The 9,788-nt window shown below is 34.2% G+C and overlaps 1 pseudogene; it reads left to right on the top strand.

Annotated features, from left to right (window-relative positions):
* Positions 914–8,692, top strand: LOC107617998 (annotated as a pseudogene).

Below are 9,788 nucleotides of genomic sequence, written 5' to 3'. Positions count from 1 at the left end.
AGAATCTGATGATTAGGTATGACAAAAAAAATACAACATGCATCATACATTCATACTTACTCAAATACCATATACCTAATGATAACATAAATTGAATATTGGAATACAATTTTAGCAACTATAAACGAAATTGATAACAAATTAGGATGGAACTATGTTAAATGTAAAAAGTATCAGAAGAAAGCATATAAAAAAAAGAAACAACTACATTTGTGGCACATGTAATCAAACACCACAATATTTAACAATAAGGTAACTCTATATACTTTTCATAATCTCATCTATCAAATTATTAGTTGCTAACCCAATACTTATTTTAGGTTCAGAATTCAATTAAAGGTTTCAGATCAAAGTGTTACAACAACTTTGTACTATTTGATGGCGACGCAAAAAACTTATTGGGCACAACTCCTTCAAATCTAATGACATTTCAGAAAAATAATGACATTGAAGCACCACCCCATCAAGAGATTAAGAAGAAAGAAAACCCTACAAATTCAAGACACATCTTCAGAAAAAGAACATACATACAAAGATGGAACCAAATAACACAATAGAAAGTGTATCAAACTCAACAATTCATAAAGAACATGTCTTCGCAAGAACCTACGATAAAAAGAAGAAAGCAGCAACTCTAACAACTAACAAAAAAAAGAGGACGAACGCCACATAAGATGACTAAGTCCATCAACTAAAACAAATGCAAAAATAAAACTACCAAATAAAGATGTCACTTTGTACAATTCCAATATCCAAATCTTTTGTACTACAAATTATTTAAAAAAAAACTTTTTAAATTTAACTTTAATTTACACATATTTAATTTATTTCTATAAATATAACAATTTTTAATATTTATTAAGGATTAAAAATAAAAATAAAAAATAAAAATAAATTCCGGAAACAAATGATGTTTTATTATTACTCCATTGCGATAGTGAGTGCACGCAAGATTCGACTCCCAATAACATCGAATCCACGCTGCTCTCTCTACTCAACTGGGGAACCGCGCCTCCGCCCGCTCTCGTCCCCGTCGGACGTCTGCCATGGCAGCCTCTTCCGCCGGAAATCCGCCGACCTCCTCCCTTTCCTCATCCGCAGCATTATCTCGCGAGAAATTGAATTTCTCGGCGGATTTTCCCGCGCGAATCGTACTCTCCTCCGATCAGCTGAAACACTGTACGGAAGCGCTCTCGTTCTTCAAGGAGAAGCTCCACACTCCTCAGAGGATAGCTCAAGAGTTTGCTCGCTTGCAGGTTAGGTTACAACTTTTTCTTTTCAATTTTTGTTTTCACTTTTTTTTGTTTCTAATTTATGATTATTGTTCATACGTTGTTTTCTTTCCTTTTTTTTGGCGCTATTCTTGTATTCTGTGATGTTGAATCTTTCTCAGGCAAATAGGATAACGCAAGTGAGATGAGGAGAAGATGCACTGTGGCTCTCGATGCTGTCAATTTGAACAAAAATCGATATACTGATGTGTTGCCATGTAAAATATTAATCTTCTCTTTCCATGGCATACTTAGATTAAATCTTGTGCTTGAAATTCATCATTTGAGTAAAATTGAAGTTGCAACTTGCTATTTAAAATTACAACCTTGATCTTGTGGAGTTTTGCAATTTATTTGTTTAATTTTTTGTGTTTGGTTCAGTTGACAATAACATGGTTGTTCTCAAGTCTAGCACGGATTATAGGCCTGAAGCACAGGGATATATCAATGCAAGCTGCATATCTGTAGGCATTTCCTTATTATTATTATTTTGAATTTCTTTTATTGTGATTATATGGTCTGAAAATTAAAGCTGTGGAAGGAGCTTTGGAGATGAAATTCATGATGCTGACAATTGCATTTCGTTTTCATCTTAAATGCAGGCCTCTTTGCCCGGAAATGTGTCGCAATTTATAGCCACACAAGGGCCGTTGCCTCACACATATGAGGATTTCTGGGAAATGGTAATCCAATATCATTGCCCTGCAATTGTGATGCTTACTAAGTTGGTCGACAATTACAAGGTTCTTGATTCCGTAATGGTCATGATCACTTTTTTGCTATTGTCTATATACATTTGTTTTAAGAAAAAAGAAAATTGATGTGTATAATTTTCTTATTATAGACGATAAAGTGTGGAGATTACTTTCAAGCTGAGGATGGACCTAGAGAATGTGGTAATATCTCTATTATCAGTAAATGGATAAAATCTACTGAAACTTCACTGGTGTTGCGCCATTTGGAAGTAAACCATAAAGAGGTGAGTTGATCTTCTTCTTCTTCTGTGAAGAATGATTCAAGAAAAAAGCCATCAATGAATTGTAAATTTCCAATCTCATAACATGTTTGAGAGGGAATGCCCTTTTAAAAGATCATAAACAAAATAGTGGCCAAATGTTTACTTTCTATTCAAACTAGTTGTTACTTTTGTAAATTGTTTTGATTATATACTATCTTTGAAGGAAACTAAACACCAAAGGCTGGTTTGTTTTAGGCTGGCAAAGCATATTGCATCAACAAATATCAGCTTATACCGTTCAACTCAAGCTCGATATATGAAATCTTGTTTGTGGAACATAGACTATTTTTTCCTTATAATATATTTGTACTTAATATATTTTCAAGAAGAAAATCATAAGTTAATGTCTCAATTTTGGAAGTCTCTCAGTGTCTCTCCACCATGAAGTTGCATAGCATTGTGGTTCATATTAAACTTTGGATGATATTGTTTCAGGCCGAAGATACACCGTTATCTGTTTTGCACATTCAGTATCCTGAATGGCCAGACCATGGAGTTCCAAGAGATACATCTGCTGTTCGTGAGATTTTTAGAAGATTGCACCATTTACCGGCAAACCTTGGCCCAATAGTGGTGCACTGCAGGTTCATCCCATTCTTTGCTTCTTTAATTATTTGTAATTTTGACGACAATGGCAATAAATCATATGCATATATGTCTGAGACAAACTCAATCGTCCAGTGCAGGCATTGGTAGAACTGGAACATACTGCACAATTCACAACACAATTCAGAGAATACTTGCTGGTGATATGTCCGCTTTAGATATCTCAAGTACAATAGCTATATTCAGGTCCCAACGAATTGGAATGGTTCAGACCCAGGTACCTTGCTTTGCTGCTTTAATTTTTTAATTACCATTATTGAATGAACTAATATTGCATGAGATGGCATGTATTTGGTTGGATCACATGTTGGCTTGTTAGAAGAAGAGGAAGAGTCACTTATTATTTCGGATTCCCTTTGCATTCATTTAAAATTTTTTTGAATGTATAAAAATCAACACGGCAACACAAACTAGACAATAGTGTCAATCCGTAGCATGTGGTTACCCTCTACCATTTAACATTTCTTCACTTGTTCAGCCTACTTGTTATCATATACTTCTGTGTGCTAACACATAATTCAAAGTTTTTTTTTTGGTTCCTTCTCTGTTTTCGTTTTGTTTTCCCTAAAACCATAACATATATTTTAAACAATAACTTATTAAATGGTCATATATTTACTGTAATATATTTGTTAAATTGAATGCATTCTATGTTAGTATACAGTTTTACAATCATCGACCGTATTTACTATACGTGACTCCTTCTTAAAAGTTATTCTACATACGTGTGCAATCGAAAGATAAATTACTAGACTTTATTTTATTTTTCTAAATTACTATAATTATGTATTATTCATTAAATACTACTTGTAATATAATTGTAATATTGTAATATAATTATAATAAAGATATTTTCCTAAAATAAATTTAGAAGAGAGAACAGTGCTTTCATTTTGGAGGAAAAATGAATTCATGAGAAATTGACACTTCACTTTTATTAGTTGATAATGTATTAAATATTAATTTTATATAATTATAATAAAGATATTTTCCTAAATTAGTATAATCATGCATTATTCGTTAAATGTCAATTGTAATATAATTATAACAAAGATATTTTTCTAAAATAAATTTAGAAGAGAAAATGGTGATTTTATTTTAGAGAAAAATGAATTAATGAGGAATTGACACCTCACTTTATTAGTTGGAGGAAAAATCCAGTTTTAATATATTTCTCGTTATTATATATTTTTCTATAATCATATATCCATTGTTTTTTTTCCTTCGTTTCACCATTTTGAACTTGGGTTTAACTTATCGTAGTTCTTACTTCCCAGTCATTCTATTAGATGTAGTTGATAACTATTGAAATTCTTTGATTAACATATAGGAGAAAAATATATTATTATATGATAGAATTAATATGAGTATATTTTGTTATTAAATACACAAAGTTAATGTAAAATAAAATTACACATAAAAAAGCAAAGAAAAATAGAAAATAAAATTAAAATAGCAAAAACGATAAAAAGATTATTTTTACAATTTTATTTTGTCATTTTTATGTATAGAAGATTAGAAAATAATAAACTTTTGACTAAATTAATTTTGTATTTGTTGTATTCAAATTAAATAAGTAATAAATTATATTATTTTAATTTATTCCTTAAATTTATATATCATAAAAATCAAATCAATATACATAATTTTAAATTGTGTGATACTTAAATATCTAATCAAATCAATTAGTTGATATAATTAATGCATCATAATGAATTGTATTTAATGAGTTAAACAAAATAAATTAAGAAACACTCTGAGAAACATGCTACGTTGACTCTATCATTAAATGTAAAAAATTGATTTTTATATAATAGAATCGATAATATAATAGACGGCGAGAAAGAGAACGATAAACATTTTAGATCCTGTGTTGTTTCATTTGTATGTTATAATGTGGCTATCACATTATTTTACTTATTTTATCCCATGGATCTTTTTGCAACCCCGACCTCGCCTTCCAGCTCTTCAACAAGATGAAGCGCCTCCGCATTAAACCCAACCTCCTCACCTGCCACTCCCTCCTCTCCTCCCTCGTCCGCCGCAACCCTCATTCCTCCCACTCCATTCACCTCTCCAAACAAGTCTTTAACGATTCCCTTAAGCTCGGTATAACCCCAAACACCACCACCTTCAACATCTTGATCCATGGTTCTTGTCTTGATAATAATTTTAATGATGCTCTTAGCTTCATGAACCAAATGACTGATTTTGCTTGTTCTCCTGATAACATCACTTACAATACTATTCTTGATGCATTGTGTAGGAAGGGCCAATTGAGTAAGGTTAGGGAGGTTTTGCTAGAGATGAAAGGTAGCGGGGTTTCCCCAAATAGGAACACATATAATATCTTGGTTCATGGCTATTGTAAGTTGAGGTGGTTGAAGGAGGCTGCCGAGGTTGTCGAGTTGATGAGAGCGAACAACATGGTACCGGATATTTGGACTTATAATACAATCATGAGGGGTTTGTGCGACGAGGGGAAGGTCAAGGAGGCAATTAGCCTAAGGGATGAGATGGAGAGCCTGAGGGTGATGCCGGATGAGGTTACCTACAATACTCTGATTGACGGGTGTTTTCAATGGCGGGGGAGTGTGGAGGCATTCAAGTTGGTTGAGGAAATGAAGGGAAAGGGAGTCAAGCCGAACACGGTGACTCACAATATAATGGTGAAGTGGTATTGTAAGGAAGGTAAGATGGATGAAGCCGGCTGTGTCGTGGCAAAGATGGTGGAGAGTGGGTTTTCACCGGACTGTTTTACTTATAATACTATCATCAATGGTTATTGTAAAGCAGGAAATCTGGGAGAAGCTTTTAAGATGATGGATGAAATGGGGAGGAAAGGTTTAAAGATGGATACTTTTACTCTGAACACTATAGTGCACAGATTGTGCGTGGAGAAGCTGCTCAAAGAGGCATACGAGTTGACTGTGAAGGCTGCAAAGCGAGGTTATATTCTCGATGAGGTAACCTATGGAACTCTAATCATGGGATACTTTAAAAATGAACAAACAAACAAAGCTCTGAAGCTTTGGGATGAGATGAAGGAGAAGGGGATCATTCCTAGTGTTGTCACTTATAACACTATAATTAGGGGGTTGTGCCATTCTTTAAAAACTGATCAGGCTGTAGATAAATTGAATGAGCTTTTAGATAAAGGTTTGGCCCCCGATGAAGCTACGTGTAACATAATTATTCATGGTTACTGCTGGGAGGGAGCAGTGGAGAAAGCATTCTTGTTCTATAACAGAATGGTTGAGAACTCATTCAAGCCAGATGTTATTACATGTAACATTCTTCTTCGAGGGCTTTGCAAACATGGTATGTTCGAGAAGGCCTTTAATTTATTTAACACATGGATCATTAAAGGTAAGCCCGTTGATGCAGTTACGTACAACACGTTGATTTCCGTCCTTTGCAAAGAAGGGAAACTTGATGAAGCATTTGACCTCATGACTGAGATGGTGATGAAAAAATTGGGGCCGGACCGATATACTTATACTGCCATCATTGGTGCACTTACTCATGCTGGGAGAACTGAGGAAGCAAAGAAATTCATGTCAAAACTCCTAGAGACAAGTCCAAATATGATAAGTGAAGACACTTCACAAATGCTTGGTTCAGGCGACATGGATTACTCAGAACAGATAACTAATTTTTGTACTCAAGGGAAGTACAAAGAGGCAATGAAACTATTTCAAGAATCAGAGCAGAAAGGAGTTAGTTTGCATAAATCTGCGTATTTCAAATTAATGGATGGGCTATTGAAGAGGCGAAAAAGCATATCGAAGGCCTCCTTATCAGATTGACACAATAAATTCAAATTGGCATTTAGATTCCTGATGTTCATCATGTTGAACCCATTTTATTGGTGGTTTTGCTGTGATGACGATCCATTATTTCATGTAAGTATCCAATTTTCCAAGATTATATTAGATTTTGTGGCATTTGTAAACTGTGACTGTGTAATCAATATTTTTTTCCCTGGTAATTATTATGGATGGTATCCATAGTTAAAGGTTAGAGAAAGTTATTCATGTCCTCGAGATGTTTTATATGCTTTATTATCTGCACGAACAGAGTTGAATTTCTTCCAGCAGCAGATCTCATCCTGGTAAATTCAGATTCAGTGCGAATATTCTTTCAGTATTTTTGTTTTGTAAGATGGAAACTAATCTTATATATTAGTAACTGATCACAATCCAATGTAGGTGATGCAAAATGGAAAAATTACACAAGCTGGAAAATTTGAAGAGCTTCTAAAGCAAAACATAGGATTTGAAGTCTTAGTTGGTGCTCATAGTAAAGCTCTCGAGTCGATTCTCACTGTCGAAAACTCAAGCAGAACAGCTCAAAATCCCATAGCTGAAGCAGAATCCAACTCAAATGCGAAACTCATGCACAAAGAACAGCATGACACAGTGGAAGATAATCCACCAGAGAGAAAAGGAAATGAAGGAAAATTGGTTCAAGATGAAGAAAGAGAAACAGGAAGCATATCAAAAGAAGTATACTGGACTTATTTGACAACTGCGAAGGAGGAGCATTGGTTCCGGTTATAATCTTAGCACAATCTTCATTCCAGATACTTCAGATTGCAAGTAACTATTGGATGGCTTGGGTTTGTCCTACAAGTAGTGATGCTAAGCCTATATTTGACATGAATTTCATACTTCTTATTTACACGGTTCTTTCTGTTTCTGGCGTGCTATGTGTTCTGGTGCGAGCCTTGTTGGTTGCATACACCGGCCTTTGGACAGCACAGACATTTTTCACAAGCATGCTGCATAGTGTGCTTAGAGCTCCAATGTCATTCTTTGATTCAACACCAACTGGAAGAATCTTGGACAGGGTAAACATTCATAGCAATCTATTTGTGTTTTTATTTTAGCACAATCACATTTCTTTAACTGTCTCAGGATAGAAATATAGATACACCAAACTATTTGAAGAAGTATCTAAGGACTAATTAGAGTTAAGTGAAATGGAAGGTTAATAACAACTATTTTCTTTTCCATTTTCAGGTCTCTACAGATCAAAGTATTCTAGATTTGGAGATGGCAACCAAATTAGGATGGCGTGCTTTCTCTGTAATACAAATTCTGGGAACTATTGCAGTGATGTCTCAGGTGGCATGGCAAGTTTTCGCCATTTTCATTCCGGTAACTGCAGTCTGCATATGGTATCAAGTATGTCATCCTTTCTCTCCTTCTTCATGTTCCTATGTCATCATCATTACTAGTTAAAACAACATTGATTGTTGCAATTTTTGTGAAGCACATTATCAAGGTTTAGTTATTATGAAAGTCTATAGTTCACTCAATTTTCAATTCAGTCTCTATTGCTTAATTTGCAATTAGATTCTCTATACCTTAATTTACAATATAAGAACCTAATTGAAATTTTTATACAATAAAAGGACTTGATTACAATGAAAATTTAGTAAAACTATTATAATTTCAAGAATAATTAAACCAATAATCAAATAGGCTATAGTTATGAATGTAAGTTACCAATTATCTTTGATATACTAATTGAAGTTGAATCTTGTTTATCTCAGAGATATTACACACCAACAGCAAGAGAACTGGCTCGCTTAGCACAGATACAAATTGCACCAATCCTCCACCATTTTGCAGAATCTTTAGCCGGAGCGGCGTCGATACGAGCTTTCGATCAAGAAGGCAGATTCATACATACAAATCTTGATCTTGTGGATGGCCATGCAAGGCCATGGTTTCATAATGTGTCTGCAATGGAATGGCTTTCTTTCAGATTGAACATACTTTCAAATTTTGTTTTTGCCTTCTCACTTGTTATGCTTGTGAGCCTCCCTGAAGGAATAATCAATCCAAGTGAGTACAACTCTAATAATGTAATTCATGTTCTATATCATGTTATCAAGTAATTTTTCTCAGATATTTATTAAATCACACACTAATATTTTCCTTTTCTTTTCTGCATTGGATCTATTACAGGTATTGCAGGGTTGGCAGTAACATATGGGATCAATTTGAATGTGTTGCAAGCTCAAGTTATATGGAACATATGCAATGCTGAAAACAAGATGATCTCAGTTGAAAGAATTCTGCAATACAGAAATATAGCAAGTGAGGCATCACTTGTCATTTAGGACAGCAGGCTGCCGAGCAACTGGCCGGCGACCGGAACAATATGTTTCACAAATTCAAATTAAAATGCGAAGCTTCTAAATGGATTAGATTACTGTCAATATAAAAATATAAGATAAATTTGCCTTCACAATTACATTTTGAATCTCTGGCTAATAGACTTCCTAGGTTTTCACCATGTCAGGAACTGTAGCATTGTTAGTGTCAGAAGTTTTGAAAATGATCTGTTTGGATTCATGCCATTAAGTGATCTTAAGATGATTAAAGTCAAAATGTTCAAGGAAAAAAAAACTCAACCAAAAAAAAAAAAACTCTTAATTACTTAATTAGTGAATAAGCATGTTAAAGTGTATTTTTTATTCGAGGATCCTAATTCTTTCATTTATTTGTAGGATAACAGGTTTGGGTTGCCTACAATGAATCTGCATGACTTTTATGCAATACTGTGGACAACTCCGTCAACATCTGTCGGGTTAGTTCACATGATTTTTTTTTTCGCTTGTTGCTTGGTGATTAGAACCAAACATCATTTGTGTTTTTTTCCTTCTTCGGTAGGGGCTGGGGGGCTGGGGGTAAGGGAAAAAATCACACTTAATCACTTTAGTTTTTTTTTTCAAGTATACTCTGAGTCTCTGATATGGGGATATCAAAAGTTGGTTCTTCCTCCAAAAGTAATGTATTATGTATGGTTAAAGAGATGCATTGTCTCTCTCCATCTTTCATATGGCTTTTTCTTTTCAGTGTTTATGAAATCAAGGTCTC

The sequence above is a fragment of the Arachis ipaensis genome, chromosome B09 (assembly GCF_000816755.2).
Source record: "Arachis ipaensis cultivar K30076 chromosome B09, Araip1.1, whole genome shotgun sequence".
Taxonomy (NCBI): domain Eukaryota; kingdom Viridiplantae; phylum Streptophyta; class Magnoliopsida; order Fabales; family Fabaceae; genus Arachis; species Arachis ipaensis.
This window is presented reverse-complemented; position numbering and strand designations above follow the sequence as displayed.